Source organism: Tamandua tetradactyla, chromosome 5 (assembly GCF_023851605.1).
Source record: "Tamandua tetradactyla isolate mTamTet1 chromosome 5, mTamTet1.pri, whole genome shotgun sequence".
Lineage (NCBI taxonomy): Eukaryota > Metazoa > Chordata > Mammalia > Pilosa > Myrmecophagidae > Tamandua > Tamandua tetradactyla.
The window spans coordinates 95678385-95700003 of record NC_135331.1 but is presented as its reverse complement, the minus strand read 5'-3'; the positions used below and the strand labels follow the sequence as shown (position 1 = coordinate 95700003).

General features: G+C 36.7%; 1 protein-coding gene and 1 pseudogene across 4 annotated transcripts in view; one reads left to right on the top strand and one right to left on the bottom strand.

Annotated features, from left to right (window-relative positions):
• The window catches only part of BTBD9 (BTB domain containing 9), a 540815-nt gene that overhangs the window by 156277 nt on the left and 362919 nt on the right, over window positions 1–21619 (top strand). The window lies entirely within an intron of this gene.
• Window positions 15621–16552, bottom strand: LOC143684593 (dimethyladenosine transferase pseudogene; annotated as a pseudogene).

The following is a 21619-nucleotide window of genomic DNA, read 5'->3' as shown; positions in this document are numbered from 1 at the left end:
ACACATGAAGACTACATAACCATGGAAAAGTATTAATTTGTCCATTAATGTGTTCTTAATGTTTTCTGAGTAATAATATAAAGGTTGTTCATATACCATATCAGTACTTTTGGAAGGAGACTTCCTTAGGTTCCCTCTAAGGTAGAGTTATGCAGTCTCATGCTAGAAAGGACACCAACATTTGAATCCCCTCTTCAACATCCCTACCAGATATGTGTCCAGCATCTTTTTACATACCTTTTTATATACCTCTAGGACTCAGCAGAGTTCCTGAGTACAGAAATAAGGTTCCACTTTGATGCTAGGATATTGCAGAGATTGCTACCCTATAACAGTGGTTCTCAAGTCTTTTTGTTCTCAGGAGCCCTTTACACTTGTAAAAACTATTTTGTTTATAAGGGTTTTACTTGTCAATATTTTTCTTAATTAAAACACACAATAAAAAACCCATTACGTGTTAGTTAAAAATAACTCTTTTTTTCCCCAAACAAAATAAATTTAGTGAGGTTCCAAATCTCCTTAATGTCTGGTATAATAAATAGAAGGTGCTGGATTCTCATATCAGTTTATGCATTCCATTTGTTGTGATACCATGGATCATGTAGCCTCTTAAAAACTCAGTTGTATAAATGTGGGATCATGAAAATGAAAAGGGCAAATAAATTCTTAGAATTATTATGAAAACAGTTTTGACCTCACAGACCCCCTAAAACAGTCTCAGAGATCTTTAGGAGTGCCCAGACCACACCTTGAGAACTACTATTCTACAAGACACCGAGGGATGGGATGAATTGGTGAAGAAAACTGCTAGGGAGTAGAATGAAAGAAAGAGTAAATGCAAAGGTGACCAACAAGTATGGCTGACAAATATGGAGTGCCTAGCATGATGTCCTAACAAACATAAAGTCCAATTGCGAAACACTGAAAATATTAACACTCAGATCAGTTCCCTATCTTCTTCAGTATGAAGACTCATCTTGACATTAAAAACTGCTTCAGAACTCAAAATTTGCAGTTTTACTTATCGTATCCATTAATTGAAAAAATTTTTAAAATCTACTCTGAATTTAGCTATGGTTTGTGATAAAATTATCTTTTATTCACTACAGTAGTATTTGTGGACATTAAGGGATGAATACCATGTCTCTGTTTTATATATTACAGTTAGTCTATGGACAGTGCTTAGTGCACATGGGGATTTCTAGAATCCTTGCAAAGACTCTGTGCTTTGGCCTGTGTAACCTACTTGCCGTATGTGACCCACAGGTTGGGAACCATGGTTCTATGTGTGATTATTTTTTTTTCTTCAAAGGTCATTTGTCAGTTTTTCTTATCAGTGTTAAAGGTATTGTGTGATGGAGTTGTTTGGGTGTTATTTTTAAGCGGTTGTGACTCTTGGTGACTTCACCAAGAAAATCATAAAGATAACCATAAGATAGCAAGATAATCATAAGGAAAAGCCAGATGAATGTGCATGCTCCTGGACTTCCAGGGTTTTTTCACTTCCACTTTTTTTGCCAAGAGCAATGAATGGACATTTGTAGATTGAGCACTTCTCACCTTCCCTGTGAGATGTTCCTGAGAGCTAGTGGAAGAGAATTGTGTTGAGAGAGTTAATACTGAGTTAGAGGAGAGTGGAAGTGTGGTAATAGTGCAAAGGGAGGAGTGAGAAATTAAATGGTATCTTTTTAGAAGTCTGCCTTATTGCAGTCTGCATTGCTCCTTGGGGATTTTTCTACTGAGTACAAGAAAATCAGCAAGCACTTCTTGAAAAACCCAGATGAAATTACTGCCATAAATTTTAATTTTTTTTTCATGGTATAAAGCCCTTAATTTAGGTGGGGAGGGTTTATTACCAGTGTTTTCTTGGCATGGCTAAGTTCGATTAATTTCAGATGACAAGCTTCAACACAGCCCCCTCCCCCATAAGTGGAAACTACAGTTTGTTATTGGTTTGCCTTTGGCTCTGGAGATCTCATTAAGGACCTGAGAAAGGGATTCTGTCTCTCTTTCTTTGACACCTTTCTGTTTTCTGCTAGATGCAGACATTTGCATTGCCACTTGGGTAGTATGTGCTTGTGTGAGGGAAAATTAGCAGATAAAAGTGGTGCTATCTATAGCTTTTAAATATTGATTTGAAATGAGTATTTCAAATTGAGAAATTTGTTACTATGGAGTTCTACTAAGATGTGGAACTCCTCTTAAGAGATGAAGTCTGTGAAAAGGATGTGGGCACATTTAGACAGGAAAACTTATTTAGCTGTTCTAACAGTTCATATGTAACATACCTGGCTGTTTGAAAGCAGCAACAAGATGTCAATGGAATGTCATATTTACTCACACTCCTAAGACATAACATGCTGCTCCTTCAAGTTTTTGTTCCTGTCAGAATACTGTGAGCATATCTTGCAAACAAGGGAAATAATCTATGGTGTTTTGTTTTGTTTTCCTCTGCATGGTAATATAGAATCTATTGTAGTGTGAATAAAAGGAGTCGCAAGAGATTCATTACTGTTTGTGAAGTGTATTGTCTGTGGCTTTCTGCATGTGATTCTTTATTTTACTTACAAAGCAGATATAAAAATTAGAATTGAGGTGGTAGAGAATATATAAATAAGCATAAATAAGCAATTCAAACAAAAGTTTTACCATTATAACAAATAAATACCGCACTTCAGGGGTTGGAGATTAGAATCCTATAACATTAAATGCTTGACAATTAATTAGCTATTGCCTATAAAGTTCCCAAGATGACAAGTTACTTAAATACTATTATTAGGAGTAGCTGGATTAGTAATAATAATGTTCAAACGCCATTGGCAACAATGAGGAGGTTTACAAAATAAAGATAAATGCATGTGATCGTAGTCAAAGTGGTTTGTGTGCTGAATGCAGAGCAGGCGGTCCCTGTGTGCAGTGTTTTCTGAGACTGCAGTGGGGGAAAGTGTGGCATTTGGCACAGTGTTCTGAGGAGGATGAAAAAAAGTGCTTAATTCGTTAGTATTTTTTCTGTTTTTTTGTATATTGCTAAACCTTTGTCAAAATAATACTGAGCATAATTAAAGAGAAAATAAGAAAGCTGACAGAAAATATTCTCAGCAGAAGGCCAAATATAAAAGATAAACCTCTAGCAGTTGCTGTCAGGCATTGTTTAGATTCCAAATATGCAAATATGCACAAATATTCATTAGTGTGTATTTTAAAAAGTCACATAATTGATGTTGATAAAAATGTGTTGGAATTCACTAGATTTTACAGGGTTTTGTTCTGTAGAGCCTATGTTTTTAGGGCCCCCATCCATTTGGGATGTAATTTTGTGAAAAAAGTTGACATGAAATCAAGAACTAGCTCAGTATCAATAATGGAGGGAACATACCAAAGTTCATGATACATGTGGATCCTTATTATGGAAAGTGAAGTTTAAGAATAGAACTTTAAAATTTTTAGCATAAAGGTGTTTAAGAATAGGATGGTATACCTGAGATATTTCCCATGTATCTTCTTTCCATGAATATGGAGTGTGGATGACAGAATAGTTCTCGGGGTGTGACTTGTTGGATACCTCATGAGCATTCTGGAGAAATCTTGTTGAAATTACAGGGATAGTTTGAATTTGGTTTTAAATATTATATGCAGATGGCTTAGGCAGCCAAATTCATCCAGTAAAAGTGGTGAGATTTCTGTCTCTGATTATTTGTTGGGAATCACTCGAATGTTTGCGTTGCTAGAGATTTTAGAAAGTAATTTTATAGTTAGTGTTTCTATAAAATCCACAAGCAGTATTGAGACTAAGGGGCATCTCAGCTTTAAATCCAGTTGGTTTCAGCATACCTAACAAACATTATTATTATTGAAGCCCTCTTTCTACAAACTTGGCTGTTGCTACCTGGGTAGATTGCTTGCAGTTTGACTCTAACCAACTTGCTTAATTACGACTTGAGAGAAATACTTTTAGCCTTGCCTAGAGACTTGAGAGAATAGCTAGATCTAAAGCCTTCGCTTGCTTTAATCGTTGCTCAGCCAGTTGGTTGGAGTTTTGTTGCAACAAGATTTAAAAATCCTCTAGTATACAATGATTTTCATTAACAGGTCTAGCTGTAAGGGGTAGCCATCTATATTACTAACAGTTCTTTCTTGATACTTTATTTTTTTTCTCCTATGCCTTCTCCAAGACTCTCTTTTCCTTTTCTTCCTTCCTCCCATTCCTCCATCCTACCCCCAATCTTTCTCTCATATACATGAACTGAGAAACGTGAAGAAAGGGACTCCATACTCCTGCCATGCATGGGGTCCAGAATCCCAATTATTTTGAAGAGCTAACCAGTTCTAACACTGTACTTAGGAAACCTTTTACTAAATGTAACATCTTTTGCAATAGGTGAAATGATGAAAGAGGGAGTGTAATTTGTGGGGGAAAAAGAGCTCATATTCTTGAGACCTTCCATATAGAATATAAATAGCAGATTAACATGAAGTACAGATATTACTTCATCTAGAAATTGTATGTGACCACAAAAGGAGGGGATATAGAGCACTTTTTTTGAGAATTTTGAGAAGTACAGCATTTTTATTTGGTACAGTTGCATATTCATTTCTAACAGACTACATCTTAAAAGGATTGGACCTTTATTATAGAATCTATGAATATTCAGAGTCACCAAAACCATGCTTTACTTTATGCATCTAGATACTTCTGTCATTTGCTAGATGGTCCTAGCTCTGTATTGTGGTATTTGCTTTTTGAGAAAAAGTTATTTCCCTTTTTCATGAGGGGTGTGCTGGTACTTTTGCTGCCCAGCTTGAAAGTTTCCACCCTTAGAGTGGATCTTGGAGTGTGTGTGTGTGTATGAGAGAGAGAGAGAGAGAGAGAGAAACAGACCAGGCCCTACCCATCTGCTCTCTTAAGCTTTTAGACAATTGTTTAGGACACTGACATAGCAAGGAACACCATGATGGCTTTTGCCACTAGTAAGTCATCAGGGTACTTGGCAAGCTGGCAAAAGCCTAGAAGGCCTATCCATTTGCATTTTAATTGGCATGACCATTAGCCTAAAGCCTGAATTTTAAAAGTTGTCCTGTGAGTCCTTTCTCCCTTTTTGCCCTCTCATTTTCCTGAAGCTGATTTGCATAAAAACAAAAACCAACAACAAAATGTATTTCTCAACATTTTAAAACTCATTCCTTTTGATAAACTTAGAAACCTTAATATTGTTAAGAATATTGTAAAAGGGTAAGGATTGCAACAAAAAAATCAAGGCAGTAACACTCTTAGAAGCATGCCTTTTTTTTACTTCAGTCGTGAAAGATCAATATGAAAGTGAGGTCTACTGGCTTGCCACAGCATTTTTCTTGTTCTTGCTAGTGACCGAGTACAGGGTAGGTCATTTTCACATCCCGCCTGTTTAGCTGCTTTGTTTTCATGGTCACAAGGCAGAAAGTGCTTTGCAAATATATTTTTTGTTATAATTCTGAAAATGCATTTTCAGACTACATATGCTTCCACCCCCAAAAACATTTTGATGTGACTCCCACACCGCATTGCTTTAAATACTTAACTATGGAAGAGAGAAACAGATGAAAGTAATTAGGTTGGATACGGAGGACATTCTTATTCATGAGCACATCCATATCACTATGCCACCATCCCCAGAGGGTTGTCTGGGTTATTGCTCCTCCTCTTTACTGTCCTCACTCTCCAGACCTATACACGTGGTCGTTTGGACCCTGCCCACTAACCTTAATTGGGCAAAAATAAGCCAGCATCACAGACTCTCATTACAGTAATAATTCTGCTTTGTAGACCTGTGTGGTGCCTTAAGTAATAAGATAATATGTGGAAAAGCTTGGTGCAATGTTTGTCTTGTGAAGCATGTAACAAGTTCATTTCCTTTCCTTCTCAGAATCCACCATCTTTCTGTTTCCAGAATTATCTTTGGGTCTTCTAATATATGATAGTAAAATGAGACAAGATTTTCATAGTTAAAATTCCAGTGGGTTTTATTGACCCATCCATATGGCTCCATAGCTCCTAAATCTGATTCCAGTGCTCCCTCTGAAAATAGCCCCTCTACTTTCTTTTAGTGGTAGGAATGGATCAAGAAGAAAACTGCTATTCTTTGAGGATCTCCTATGCCAGACACAGGGCCAAGTGTTTTAAATACATCATTACACTGAATCCTTATAACATTCCCATGAAGTAGTGGCAACTATTCTCTCCATTTCATAGATGAAAAAATGAAGGCACAGAGATGTTATTTGCCTAACTTGCTTGTAGTGGTGGAGTCAAGATTCACACCCAGGTGCACCTCCAAAGCCATTGCTCTTTAAGTTTTATGGAGTTGCTTCCTTTGTTCCAGTGAATGAAAGAAGTGATCCCTTCAAACACGTTCAGGCTTTTCTGTCCTTTTAGTTGTAAGAAGAGGGGGAAAAAAAAGATTAGATGATTGTTTTCATTCTTTTGAAATTAACTACCTTATTCTGCCTGCTGTTTGGTGTAGGATATGGGGCCATGCTTTTGCACCTTTAAGTTTTTATTTTATTGAAGTATAAAACCAATAACACCATAACCATTTGACCCTATTTTCAGTTATTAGAAATAGAGTTATGATTGGTTACCTAATCATATGAGAAATCAATATAGATTCTCATATGAGAAATTCAAGAACAGAAATATTAGAGAATGGTTTAAGAGAGCTTTTTGGTGGTCCATAAGAGTAAATAGTTTTCCCTGCCTCTTCAGAATAATATTTGGAGCTCTAAACATTGGATCCATTTTAATAGGAGTTGTAGTGATGAAAAAATTATGTGCATACAATGAATCTTTTCTACTGTTATTTATAAACAAAATATTTACATATAGAAAAAATGAATAAACAATGTTTTTGTAATATTGAACTTGCCTTTGTGCTTACCATGTGTGTAGAGGCAAAATAGTTTCATAATTTTTATGATCTCATTCTAAAGTTTAGATTTTTAAGAGTTAAAAATTAGTTATTACCATTGGTGGGGGCTTATAAAGAAGAAGTCACTCATCCTTGCAAATGTGTCTATGTAAACTTTGTTGTTATAGGATTTTCTTTTTTTACTCTCCAGATCATTTCTTAGTACAAACTGATTAGAGTTGAATAAAAAAATCTAAATTGAGTGAGGGTAATTTGGCAATGGAAAGATGATCCGATGTTGAAAATACATGCTAAAATACAGTGGTTTATTATTATGCTCTTAAAAAAAGAAGAAAAAATTAATAAAGAAAGAAAAAAAACTTGAAAGTAAGGGGTCAGAGAGGAAAATTGTGTGTATAAGAAAAATTTGCCTTATTAAAAATAAAGTCTGGCAGGATATTAAAAAAAAAGAAGAAGAAGAGGTGGGGAGTGGGGCACTCCCATTATAAATTACTATCATTCTATATGAAAAGATGATTTGCCGCTCTACTTTGGCCTTTGAAAACTGCGTTTTGAACTTTTGGGCACTTGAGGGCGCTGTGCTACTGTCAACTGCTTGTTTGAGCCAAGTCTTCAAATCTCTTCATTGGTTCTTCTTACTAAAAAGATAAAGTATTTATATTCTTGTAATGCCACATCAGTTCATACTTAACATTCAGTCTTTAACTGTAGAAACTTGTTTGAATGACAGTAATGGCTTCATTTCAAGTTATTTAAATGTTTAATGCTGTGTAATTTTCTAAAATGTGTGTAATCCTTTATTTAACTAGATGAAAATAATATCCTGCTAACATTGTTTTAGCATTAATTAATGTGGCTAATTAAAGTTAGAAACAACCAAAACCGATTTCCCTGTTTTGTTGCATGGTTAGACTATTGAGAGGTTTCCCTCTGGCCCTAGCTGATCTTGGTTCAGTACTGGTTTACCCTCAGCCCTGCTCTCTGCCCCACACGTATTCCACCCTCTCCCTGATGTTTTTGTAGTAATTTGATTGCAATGTTCTGACAGCTGTTATTAGTAGCAAAACTGACTAACTCTTATCTGTTTCCTCCTGAAACTTGTCTTTGCAATACATTACAATAAGAACTTCCTAATGTTTTAAAATATGTTATTCCAGAATGAATGTAACAATGGTTGAAATCACTAAATTACTATAAGCATATAAAAAGAGAGAGAAAAGGTGGAAGTACATGTTGACATCACTAGTCCTGGCAATCTGTATATGGTTCTCATTTTCTGTAGGAAAAGGTGAAACTCAGTATTCCTGCATTAAGGCCCCATCAGCACAGCTATTGTTGTCATTGACTCACAATGATAAATGCAAAACAAAACCAAAAACCCCTGCTGTTTTCAAAAGCTTTAGTCTGGTCTTGTGTAAGTCAAACCAAGTAACACATTTTTGGCAGTCTCCTTGTACTGCTGTGATGTGTTATATTAAAACTGCCCATTACAGTTCTCTCTTTGTAAGCATAAATAATTCTTTCTTCTTAAACGTTGTTCCTCCGAGGTGCCAGAGAAAGGACATTTTCACCCGTTGTAATTGTTGATGATAATATTCTTTATTCAGTGTAATTGTTAGGTTGCGGCAAGCTTTGATATTATTTTAAACTCTATGGAAGTTTTGTCCATAATGTGAACAGTATTTCTAAGGATTAAACCTACAAAATATTTCATCATTTTTAGATTAAATTCTAGAATAGAATCATTGTCTTGGTTAAAGGAAAAATCTCTAAACAGGACATATCAGTTCCTTTCCAGCTATTCGGATGAAACCACGCTAGAGTTACCTGGTACCTTCTTACATTATATCATGATGTAATCTTTATATGCCGTGGCACCATTTTACTTTGTGGAAAATTCTTAAATTGAAAGTTTAAGTTTAATTTCATGAACTTATTTTTTAGCACATTGGTTCTAGTTTATCAGTGAATTTTAAAAAGAATTTGTATATAATTTCTGCACTGTACTATAATTTTCCTTATAAATGTAAACATAATGTGTGTTATCACATATATGATCTCATTTGAGTAAAACAAAGTAATTGAAGCTAAAAATTACGCTCATTCTTAAAATATATGCTGTATAGCACTTTCAGGAGATGAGGTTATGAAATTCATGAATGACAGAGTGATTCGAGTTTTTAAATCATTATTTTAATTGCTTTATTCTTCTCTTCTAAACCTATAAATAACGGGAAGCCCCAACATTTTGCAAAGTGCCTGCCCTTCATTTGCCATTTGATCCTTATAAACACTGGATTGGAGATTGAGAGCAGATATCAGTCCTCTTTTATAGTAAAGAAAACGGAGGTTTGAGAAGAATAAAAGTCCTCTCCCAAGAACACGGAAGTAGCCCATGGTAAAGCTAGGGCTAAACTTCAGTTTCCTGACTCCTAGTCAGTGCTCTTTCCTCCGCTATCCTTTTCCTTCATAAATTCAAGGGGCAGTCCTGAAGGAGTACGGTTGAATTCCTGCAGGGAGTCGAGGAACAGACCAGTGAGAGAACTTTTGAATGTGAAGGCTGGCGTTTATTTCCCTGTGTATTATAGACTTAGGTAAGCTCTTCAGACATGTTACTTTGTGTCCGTTTTCTCATCTCTACAAGGAGATCCGCTTAGCCTCTTTCCAGTTTTATCCAAGACAAAGTGAAAAATAATGGAGTTTTAATTTATTGAGAAGTTATATCCTGAAGGTAAAAGCTATTTGCAGTGTCCTTTTTATCTTCTTTGGTTCTAGAAAGGTAGAGTGGCTCTTTTTTTCTTTACATGAAAGTCGTTAAATAGGTTTGAAAAAAAGTCTTGGAAGTAGACAGGTTGAAGAGGCATGTTTTGTCTCCCTCACAGAAACCCAGGGAAGTATTACTTTATTACTTTATATACCCTGTTAGACCAAGGTGGAAGATTTAGGATTTGTTTTTCTTCTTTTATTGCTTCCTTGCTTTGCCTTTTCTTGCCACTTGGGAATGCGGTCTTTTGTTGTTGTTGTTGTTGTTAATGTTTTGTGGGTGTGTGTTAATAAGAGATAGGATATTATCAGTGTTTGTGAAGCTTAAATTAAGCCATAAATTAGGACACAACACTTCCTTGAGACATTTTATGTTTTAATCAGTGCTCAGATGAAAGAGATAACTACTAAAGTAATAAAATGAAGAAAATGAACAGGTATTCTTACTTAATATTATGCAACAAAAAATAATGACTTTTAAATACATATACATAAATACTAGTTAGGGATGATAAGGGCTTTAGCTCATTTAATGTGATTTCTCATGATTTTGTGCAGTCTGAACTTGTGACTTTGTTGGTGGCACCCATAATATAGTACTAATATTACTTAACTAGCAGTTGATGTTTCTTGGCAGCATCTTTTGGTTTCAAAGCACTTACTAATATTTCACAATATAGTATTTGTATGTATTTCACATGGACAGAGAATACTGCTTCCATATCTACTATAACTCTGTCAGTCTGTCCTTGAGACCATTTACTTTCACATACTTGAGTTTCGCTGGCTTTTGCCACTTTTTGTCACTATGTCTACCTTTGAAGGGCTATCAACGTGAGGACCCTTATAACAACTTTTCCCTTCACCTCAAAAGTTCCACCACTGCTTCTTAACCAAATCCCTTTTTAGTTTAGTTTTTTTTTTTTTTAATTCTGGTTTTTATGCACATGTTCAGCACTTAAAATATCCCCACTTTTCAGAGGAAACCCTCCTAAGATTATTTGGTATCTTCTCTGGGAAAAGTCTGTGGAATAGAGTTGGCCCATTTTTCAGCTTTGGTTCTTTGTTACCTTTGACCCTACAGATCCTGCTGACTTATTTGGGATGGGTTTCTAAAACTCAAGAGTTAGAAGTTCTCTCCTCTCAGACATTGTCTTTACCAACTCTCATCATCTTCACTCTTCTCATTGACAGGTCTATCTGAGGTTATGGATTCTAGCTAGTCTAATTAGTAACTAGTACTAACTGGTATAGCATCTGGTACTGACTTTTCTTCTTTCAAGTGTCAAATTAGAAAGAGCTTTATAACTGGATGTAGGTTTAGAGATTGTAATGTCCGTGTGCCTTATTTTGTAGATGAGGTATGTGATGTCCAGAGAGACTATGATTTCCCTAATAATGTGGGAGCAAGTGAGCTGCAAAGCTGAGCCTGGCATCCAGGCCTCCAGGCTCTTGCTCCATCCCTGGCCTTTCTACTACACAGATTGCCATCTGGCCACCATTGAGCAGAACCTCTGTTGGCTCTGCAGATTTGGGGGCCTTACAGTGGCTGCTTTTTAGAGACTGTCTCCAGCTCCAGCAGGTCATCCTTACATGGCCCACATCAGTATTGGATTGCTACTCATCTATCAACATCTCAAAGGGCACAGGCAGGAAATTCGACTATATAGGAATCTGCACTTCTGGAATTAAAAATAAGTTGATCTGTATTAAAACTGAAATGGCAAGGTGGGAAAATACAATATTTTTGGTAGGAAAAAAAGGTTAAAATCTGTAATATTTGGCTCTTAGAAATCAAAATGGAAAGGATGAATATCCCAGAAGAAAAATGGTAATAGGACCTGAAGGAACAAGACACATAAATAAATGTTCATGTGAAAAAAGGATCAACTTCATTGTGAAACAAAGAGAAACAGTTTTGTGCTTATCAAATGGAAAAATATTTTAAACAGTGATTGCAATTAGTGTTGGTGATGGCAAGGTAAAAACATTCTTTCGTCCATACTGGCCCTGGAAGAATTAGTTACAGAAAGTATGAAACACACAACAGTGGAACTGTACACCTATAAAAGATGTTTTAGAAGAATTTTATATGACAACAAAATGCTCACAACAAGTTAAGTACAAAAGAAAGGATACTAAAATAAACAGAATCTAATTTTTAAAATGACGTGTATATGATTTTTTTTAAAAAAAGCTGTTAGGAAATACACCAAATGTTAAAAATGTTTTTATCATTGAATGGAGAGATTATGAATAATTATTATTTACTATCTTAAGTTTTTTGCATATTTTGTAGTGAATGTGACCTATTTTTAAAAGAGAAAAAAATAAACATTATCAAAAAAAGTTTTTAAATGTTTATAATAGTATTGGGACTTCACTGTCAGCCCACACATTCTTTGCAGAGCTTCTGCTTCTTGTCTGACCTTTTAAAAAGCTGTCTAAAGCTCTTGTGTGTCTCTGTAGTGAGGTAAAGGCCACATGGCACAGTGAGAATACTACTAGCCAAGGAGGTGAAGACTTGACTATGCTGTGCTCACACACTGTGGTGTATGGAAGTCACTGCCACTCCCCTGGGATGTTTCTTCATTTACAAAGGGCATTGGTCTCTAGTTTCTCTAAAGTCCTTTGCAGATTGGAAATTGGATAATTCTGCTTTTCTCCCAAACCCTTTAGCATCTTCCTTTCCTTTTGGTGTTCCCTAATATCATCTCATTAATCCTGTGTTGGGAGACCGGAACCACTTTTAAAATCTGATTCCCAGAAGTTTTGTTGTTCATGGTAAAGAAATTATCCCATGGTCTTTTTTTTTTTTTTGGCTTTTACAAAGGTACTTTATTATTATTATTATTTTTTACATGGGCAGGCACCAGGAATCGAACCCGAGTCCTCGGGCATGGCAGGCAAGCACTCTTACCTACTGAGCCACCATGGCCCGCCCAAAGGTACTTTATTAAATTGCAAGTTTATAGTTCTAAGGCCATGAAAATGTCCAAATTAAGGCACCAACAAGAGGTTACCTTCACTCAAGAAAAGCTAATGCGGGTGGGCCACGGTGGCTCAGCAGGCATGAATGCTTTCCTGTGATGCTAGAGGACCTGGGTTCGATTCCCGGTGCCTGCCCATGTTAAAAAAAAAAAGAAAAAAAGAAAGGCTAATGCTGTCCAGAACACCTCTGTCAGCTGGGAAGGCACCTGGCTCATGTCTGCTGGGGTCTTTGGCTTCAGGACACCTCTGTCTGCTGGGAAGGCCCATGGTGACATCTGCTAGATTTCTCTCCCAGATTGTTGTTTCATAAGACTTCTCCAGGGACATTTTCCTTCTTCAACCTGAAAGGTCTCTGGCTGTGTGGACTCTAAAGCTTTTTGCCAAAATGGTTCCCTCTTAAAGGGCTCCAGTAAGAAACCCCACCTTGAATGGGTGGAAACATATCTCCATGAAAACCACCTAATCAAAAGGTCCCACCCACAACTGGGAAACATGGAAACAACTTAATCAAAAGATCCCACTCAGGAATGCAGAATCAGGGTTAAAGACAGTGACTTTTCTGGGGTGCACAACAGTTTCAAACCAGCATACCACACAATATTTCATCATTTGTATATGCCACAGTTTGCCATTCTACTTCTCAGACAATGTAAACTTCAGCCACCTCCTTCCATGGGCCGTCATGTATAATGTCCACAGTCAGCAATCCCTTTCTCACATTATCCTCACTTAGTTGTACACTCATCAACACTCTCAATTTTAGACAATATTCATTGTTCCAAAGAAAAAAATAACCAATAAACAAATCCTCACCAAAGAGTTGCCCCTACTAGTGCTGTGGTACTGTGATGTCTTCCTATTAAATATAGGTCATAGCCTACAGTAGTAGTTTCCCCACTTATCTGTTGTTTAGTTTTTTTAAAAAATGTTTTTATTGACACATCTTCACACACCTACAGTTCATACATTGTGTACAATTAATGGCTCACAATATCATCACATGGTTATGGTATTCATCTCCATGATCATTTTTTAGAACATTTGCATCACTCTAGAAAAAAAAGAGAAACTGATACATCCCATACCACTTACCTTCTCATATCCTACTAGTATTTTCATCTACCGAATTTATTTTACCCCTTACCCCCCTATTATTTATTTATTTTTTAATCCATATTTTTTACTCATCTGTTCATACCCTGGATAAAAGGAGCAGCAGACACAAGGTTTTCACAATCACACAGTCACATTGTAAAAATCGTATCTTTATACAGTCATCTTCAAGAATCAAGGCTACTGGAACATAGTTTAATAGTTTACTTCCCTCCAATGCACAATAAACTAAAAAGGGATATATATAGTGCTTGAGAATAACCTTCAGGGTATCCTTTTGACTCTATTTGAAATCTCTCAGCCACTGGAACTTTATTTTGTCTCATTTCTCTCTTTCCTCTTTTGGTCAGTTTGGCTTTTTTAATCCCCTGATACTGGGTCCCGGTGAATCCTGGGAGTTCTGTCCCACATTGCCAGGGAAATTTGCACCCCTAGGAATCATGTCGTACATAATGGGGGAGGGCAGTGAGTTTACCTGCCAATTGGCTTAAAGAGAGAACCCACCTTTGAGCAATAAAAGAGGTTTTCTGAGAGTAACTCTTAGGTATAATTATGAGTAGGCTTAGCCTTACCTTTGTAGGAATAACTTTCATAGGGCTGAACCCCAAGACCAACGGCTCAGCTTATTGATTTGGTTGTCCCCACTGCTTGTGAGAATATCAGAGGTTCTCCAAAAGGGAAGTTGAATATTTCCTCCTTTTTCTCCAGTCCCCCAAGCGGACTGTACAAATACTTTATTCACTGCCCAGATTACCCTGGGATATATCAGGGTATCACACTAACCTGGATAAACCAACATAATCTCATGCCCTATTTAAGATTCCATGTACTTATAGTGTTCAACTAAACTGACCATACAAGATAACTTCAGTAATGTGTTACCCAAAATACAAATTTTGCACCAAATGAACATCTCTTCCCTTGGTCTCACACAGAAGTTGAAGTTTTAAACTATGAATGAGATCATCCTTTACCTGTATTCTGATCTACTTCAGTTCTATCCAGATAAACTTTCTTCATATCTCTAGTCTGTTAGATTAGAATCCTTGATTTCAGTGAAAACTCAAAAAGTTAACACTTACGCTTTCAACAGGGCTATATCCAGTGCTTTAAATTCTCCCTTCCAAACATAGTGGTTAAGAGCATAGATTTTAGAGGCAAATAGACCTGGGTGTTTGGTTCCAATTTGTTCATTTATCAACTTCATTTTCAAGTTTATTACCTATGTAGCTCTAAAATAAGGATAATAGTACCTGTTTCAGAAGATGCTATGAGTATCCAGTGAGATCAGGCTTGTAAAACAGTGAGAATGGTTCTTGGCACATTGTAGGCATTCAGTTGATATGCGATTATTATATCATCCTCCCTTTCCCCTTTTTTTAAAGAAGCAATTATTTTAGTTTACAAGTGAATAAGAAATAGTATGGGGAAAATGTGACTAGTTGAGTATCGACAGAGCTGAAACTGTGAAGAGGTCATCACAGAAATAAGCAGCAGAAAATAGGAAAGTAACATCTTTATAGACTAAACTGCTATAAATAAGTTTTGTTTTGTTTTGTTTTTAGAAATGAGTTTTGAGTGTAAAATTGTGCACGTCTGCAGCTCTTGAACTCATTATGTATGGATTGGATTCTTCCCTGTGTTACATATTCAGGACAAAACAAAAAAAACCTGGGTACTTAGAACTAACTACCTTAAAAATTCAGAATAATAAAGTGTGACAATAGTAGTATAAAAAAGTAATCAAGCAAATATTGCCCCAGTGATGCAAAACATAGTTCATCTCAAATTATTGAGAATATATAATTACAGTTTTTTTCTTGACCTTGAAAAATTCTTCTTTCCAGATATCTAAGAACAATGAATATTTTCATTATTGAATCTGTAGTTGGCAATCTAATGAAGTAATCTATGTCCATGGAATGGGCCCATTTGTCATTAAAACCTGTGCTGGTTAAGATATGCTGTATTTTATCTGCTCTGCTGAAATCTTCTGTTATCATAATGTTATGCACTGAACAGTGAATTCTGTAGTTTTTTTTTTTCCAGTAACTGTTGCACTGCACTTGACTTAAATGCAGCAGATAGTGTCTTGTTTTTCTTAACAAAAATGATCCTTACTAAGCCATCCCATTCCTGAAAATTGATAGGTGGTGGCGTATTCTTAGGTTCTGTGTTTACAGCGTTGGATTCCACCTTTGGTAGTGACCTGAAGTCATTCTTTCCATCTTTCATTAGGTGGTCCATATGTGCTTACAACTATGTTTTAATAGAAATACTGCAGTATAATTTAACTCCAGGCTTTGCAGTCAGTTGGAGAGCAAATTCTCTTTGAAACATGACTGTACACATCTTTAAAAAGGTCAATGAAGCAACAGCTTGAAGACAAAAGGAAAAGAGATCTGATAAGGCAAATTTGCCAAATAAAAATAAAAAACTGGCAAATCTAATTTCAGCACATCACCCACCATTACTTGAAGTTTGCTTGCCAGAGGCATGCCCTGAACCTTTTGTGAAGTTTAGCTACTAGCCCTGGGTCATGTTTACAGGCAAGTACCTTTTTTGCCTTTTCTAACAACGTTGTAGTCATGTTGCCAATTCTGGCTCCAACTTCCAGGACCACATCAGTTGGTCTTAAGGCAGCGTTATTGATAATGCTATTAACAATGAAGGGATTTTTCAAAATGTTCTGCCCAATCCCTGTGTCGAACATGAGTCCTCAGCTCCTGGCTCTGCTCCTGCTGTGTAAGGTGATGTTGGGTCCCCGACTTGACCTTTAGCATCTCTTCAGAAAGTGGGAGTCACAGGCTGGAGAAGTCCGGGAGAACTAGAGCTCCCTACAGCGAATCGTCACACCACATTGGACATGCTGCCGGGTATTTGTTTTGTTTTAAAAGGATATTCAGTGCTCTTTCTCAGGAACTATTTATAACCTCAAATAATAGTCAATCCCAGGAAGTGTTTTCATAATTCTAAACTACTTCTCATCTACTTTAAACTTATACCCAGGCTACCGAAATGAACCAGTAGTCTATTTATTTATTTTTTTAATCCTCATTAGTTAAAAAAACTAGTGATGACCCCTTGAAGAATGAAAATAAGACCCTTCCCCAGTAACTTCAGATTAGGTATTCTAGTTCCATTAACCTTTTGTCATAAGTCTGATTTCCCTATGCACAAGTTATTTTTATGTCTCACCTTTACCTTTCCTGTATCCTTATGCAGCTGAAGAGCAAAGAACTTTACATGGTCTCCTAAACAAAGATTTCAACATCATTTCATACATTTGTTCAATAAATATTTACAGAACACTTGTAACATGCTAAGCCCTGTGCCTGGAGCGGGGCATACAGCAGTGAACATGGCCAAGTTCCTGTGCAGGTTTTTAAAATTCTAGTAGACAGAAACAAATGAGATGTAAATGAATGAATAAGATGTTTGCTGGTGGTGTTTTGAAGAAATTGGAATGGGTTAATGAGCTAGCAGGTGACTAAGTGCGTGGAAGGGGCACTTCAGCAGGATGTTCAGAGAAGGCCTCTCTGAGGAAGTCAATTGAGGCTTGAAGTTGAATATGTAGAGAACAAATGAAAGCATGTTCCCGGCTAGTGAACAGCAAGGGTAAAAGCGGTGAAGTAAGAGCTAGTGTGGGGTGTTTGAGGAACAAAAGGAAGGGCATATGTATATGAAGTATGTGGATGGATAGCCTGTGGGGTGTGGAGGGGAGGTATGGCTAAAAGTGAGGATGGAGAGGTAGGCTGAACCAGGTCCTGCAGAATAAATTCCATATTACCAAAGAACAGTGGGAAACCGCTGGAAGGTTTTAAGCAGAGAATGAAAAAAAAGACAAAACTGGTATATGTTTTTGAAAGATCTCTCTCTGAGGAGAATGGACTATAGGGTTGCTGAGAAGTCAGACTGGTAAGGAAAAGCAAGTAGAAGACTAGGTAGGTGCCACAAGTGGGGTAGGAAGAAAACAAGAAGAGAATTGCCATGGAAGTCTAATGAAGACAGACTTTCAAAATGGGAAGAAGTATGGGAATGCATAGTAGATGCTACAGAGAGGTCAAGACAGATACTAAAAGAAAATTGATTAATGGATCTTGCCAGATGGAGCTTATTGTTGACCTTGGTAAGGACAATTTTAGAGGACTTGGAGGAGTGAATGGGAGATGAGGAAAAAAAAAATAACAATAAGACAAAAGCATTATCCCTGAAGGAAAGCAGAGAAATGGCAGAGTGGCTGGAGGAGGGCTTAAGGTCAAGGGAGGATAATATTAAGGTCTGTTTATATGTGAATCAGAATTTTTCTGCAGGAAGGGAGGGTTTGATAATGCTTGAGAGTGGATATTTGCAGGGGACAGTTCCCTGATTGTGGGAGAGGTGCTTGGATCCCTAGCTCAAGTGGGAGATTGGCTTTAGATAAGGATAAGTTCCCTTGTTCCTTGTAACAGGAGAAAAGGCAGAGTATGTAGAATGGATGCATATACATTGGTTGAGGCAGAAGTTCACAATCCTTGGGTTTTGCTGGATCTTTATGATATGTTTTATCCTTCTAGATATTTTTTTTTCTTTCTGTTTTACTGATTTATTTGTGCAATACATTTTTTTTTCTCCCTATGCAGTCCGTGAATCTGAGATAGAAATCTGTTAGCTGGCATCTTTTCAACAAGAGTGGTTATCTTTATATCTGCAGACACAGAGCAGCAAGAACTACGTTGAAGGAATGGTAGCTACATTAGTAAAAAGGTCTCATATAACAGCTACACAAACATGCCGTAGAAAGGAATTTGAAAACATGATTAAAATCAAGGAGTTATATTAGTTAGAAGAATTAGTATGATTTCTCTTTTGTAAATTGAATGAATTATTGCTGTTCACCAGAGCTAAGGAGTTGCCAAGGGTAAAAAATGGAATCACCTCCTTACCACTTTGAAGAGGTGGGATTTTAACAACCCCTTTGAATAGGGAAGAGCCAGTCCCTGGCAAGCTATAATGGAAAGCACATTTCTAATTTCAAGAGAAAGTGAGAAACCAATGTGTCCCAAGAAAAGCAAATCCCAGCATGGTTTTTGCTTGTAGGGATCTCAGAGTGGCAGAGGGGCTAGAGTACCTAGGGCGGAAGTGAATGTGAAAGAGAGGTGGTTTTAGCAAGCTTGTGCTGAAGTACACAAGTGAGAACAACTTTACGGAAAGCTTAAGTTTGGTATACATAGCTTTTTCCCAAATGCTCTCTACTTGGATTGGGAAAAAAACACACAACAAAATAAAATAGTTACTTTCTCCTCCAACCTCATACAGCATGTCTTAAATGAGACATGGCTTTCTGAGTTAATAAGCTGCCCCTGTCAAAGAGACCGGTTGTATGAGCGTAATCTCAATGCATGCCTTGAAATTAATGTTCCGTGGGCATTCCAGATTTGTTTGACGTACTATAAGATACCTCCAACCCAACTGTTCTTTTTTAACTGCCTACTATTAAGTATCATGAAATGAGTTTCTCTGAAAGGAAATAAGGTTTTATGCCTTTATAACTCCTTACTGCATGACCCCAGGTCACGACTATTGATATTGGGATCTTCCTCTCCCACTTTTCACTCTTGCCTTTGAATGGATGGAAGATCTCCACGGCAATCTTTCATTTCTGTTTTCAGGTGCTGGTGAAGGGTACTAGCATCCCCAGTGGGCTCAGCACTGACCTCTCCATCATGTCTCTCCCCTTCCAGAGGCCTATGGGATACAAACTGAAGAAAGGTCACAATCAGAAAGTTCCACCCACCAGAGTTCATTTTCTCCAGACCCATTAAAATGGTCCCTTCATCCTTTTCTCCCAGATTTTTACGTTTTAAAATGCTTTCCAATGTGCAGCCTCATTTTTCTTTACATAAGGCTGACAACCTAACATCCCCCCACGTATCAACTGTGAATACAATTCTGCATTCACTTCTGTGCCTTCTTGCCAAGTTCTGTTTGTTACTCAGCTTTCATTCAGAAAGGAATTCATTTGAATTACGTGATGCAATGGTTGTCTCCTTGAAGAAAGCTAGATTTTTGCATACCTTGGGAAAATATCTATCTGAATTTACTTGAATCTTCCTGGTTATTCTGCTCTTTCTTCTTCCCCTGGGGGTGGGGGCGGGGTTCCCTCATGTTAGCGTTAAATCTTCTTATTTTGCCTCTTCCTACTCAGTGGCATTTCCAAGGACCTTTTACTTCTACATTCACTCCCTTTTACCTGAGCAAAGCTGATACAGGTAGAAAGGCATTTTTAAATGAGTTTAAACGTAAGCTTCTGCAGTAACAGCAGAGGATTTATACATCACCGAAGGGGTCCAGGGTTTAGCTTACTTCCCCAGGAGGATTTTGGACAGAGCTCAGATTCATACCCATGTATTTTATTGTAGATGCATTCTCTCTTCTATGTGGTAGCTACTTGAGATCTAACAATAGTACAATTATTCAGGAAGCACCAAACCTTGGATATGCATCTAAAACTGGCAATGAAATCACCTGTTTGGAGGAAGAAGAGATTTATGGCAGATGGGGAGTTAAGTAGAATAGGCAAATTATTATGCTTCTGTACAGATGGATCTCACTCTAACATTCCTTCAATGAGTTTGATGGGGTTTTTGGCCTATTCTGTCCTTTAATTACAAGCAGAACTGGAGAGTTTTACCTTTATGCTATTTTGTATGAAGAGAGTATCAGGGCAGTATTTATAGAACTGATTTTCTGAAAAGAGGTCAGTGCTTCTGGCCCATGCTCAATTTATTTATTTTTTTTAACTTTTTTGGTTTTTTTGTATGGTTTATGGCAGGATCACATTTCATTCTTTTTCCATGTGAGCATCCCATTATTACAGCAACATTTGTTGAATTTTTGTTTGTTTGTTGGTTTTGTTGGTTTGTTTCTTTGGGAAATACATGAGCTGAGAATTGAACCCAGGTCTCCCGAATGACAGGCGAAAATGCTGCCACTGAAATACTCTTGCACCCCTATTTTTATTTTACTTTAAAATAAATGTTATCTCATGGTTTTGATTTGCATTTGCCTAATGGCTAATGAAAATATTTTAAGCATCTTTTCATGTGCCTTTTGGCCATTTTTATATCTTCTTTGGAGAATTATCTATCCAAGCCTTTTGTCCATTTTTAAATTTTTTTATTGGGTTGCTTGTATTTTTTGTTGTTGAATTGTAGTTCTTTATATATTCTGGATATTAACCCTAATCAAATTTATAATTTCTAAATGTTTTCTCCTGTACTGTGGATTGTCATTTTATTTTCTTGATGAAGCCTTTGAGGCATAAAAGTTTTTAATTTTGATAAAATTCCTTTATCAATTGTAGTATTAGCTAATCATAGAACTTCAGTATAGAACTGTAAGCTCTACTTCCAGGCCCTTTCTTTTCACCTTGAACATTGTAAAATTTTATTGCAGTTTCTTTTGCCTGATTTTCTTGCCACTGTTTGGAATCTTAAAACCCATCATAACCTTATCCTTTCACAAGTAAGGTTTCTCTTCATCAGAGGTGATTTCCTGTACATTTTATGTTCCTTCGGTAGTCAGTAACCTGCTTGAAGATACTTAAATTAGTGATTGGGGAAGTTAGGGAGAAGATTTACATATGCAGATGACCATTAAATGTATAATCTTATGTAACTTGTATTACATTAGATAACAGGCTAATATAGTTTGTTTCACTTGACTTTGGTGCTGTACTTAATTCAGGATTTTGATGCTTTCCTTGGTCTGTGTTTTATAAAATGTTGTGAATTGTGGTATAATTCAAAACAATTGACATTTCATAGTTGTTTTTTTCATTTTGAAACAATGTACAGGTAAGTCACTAA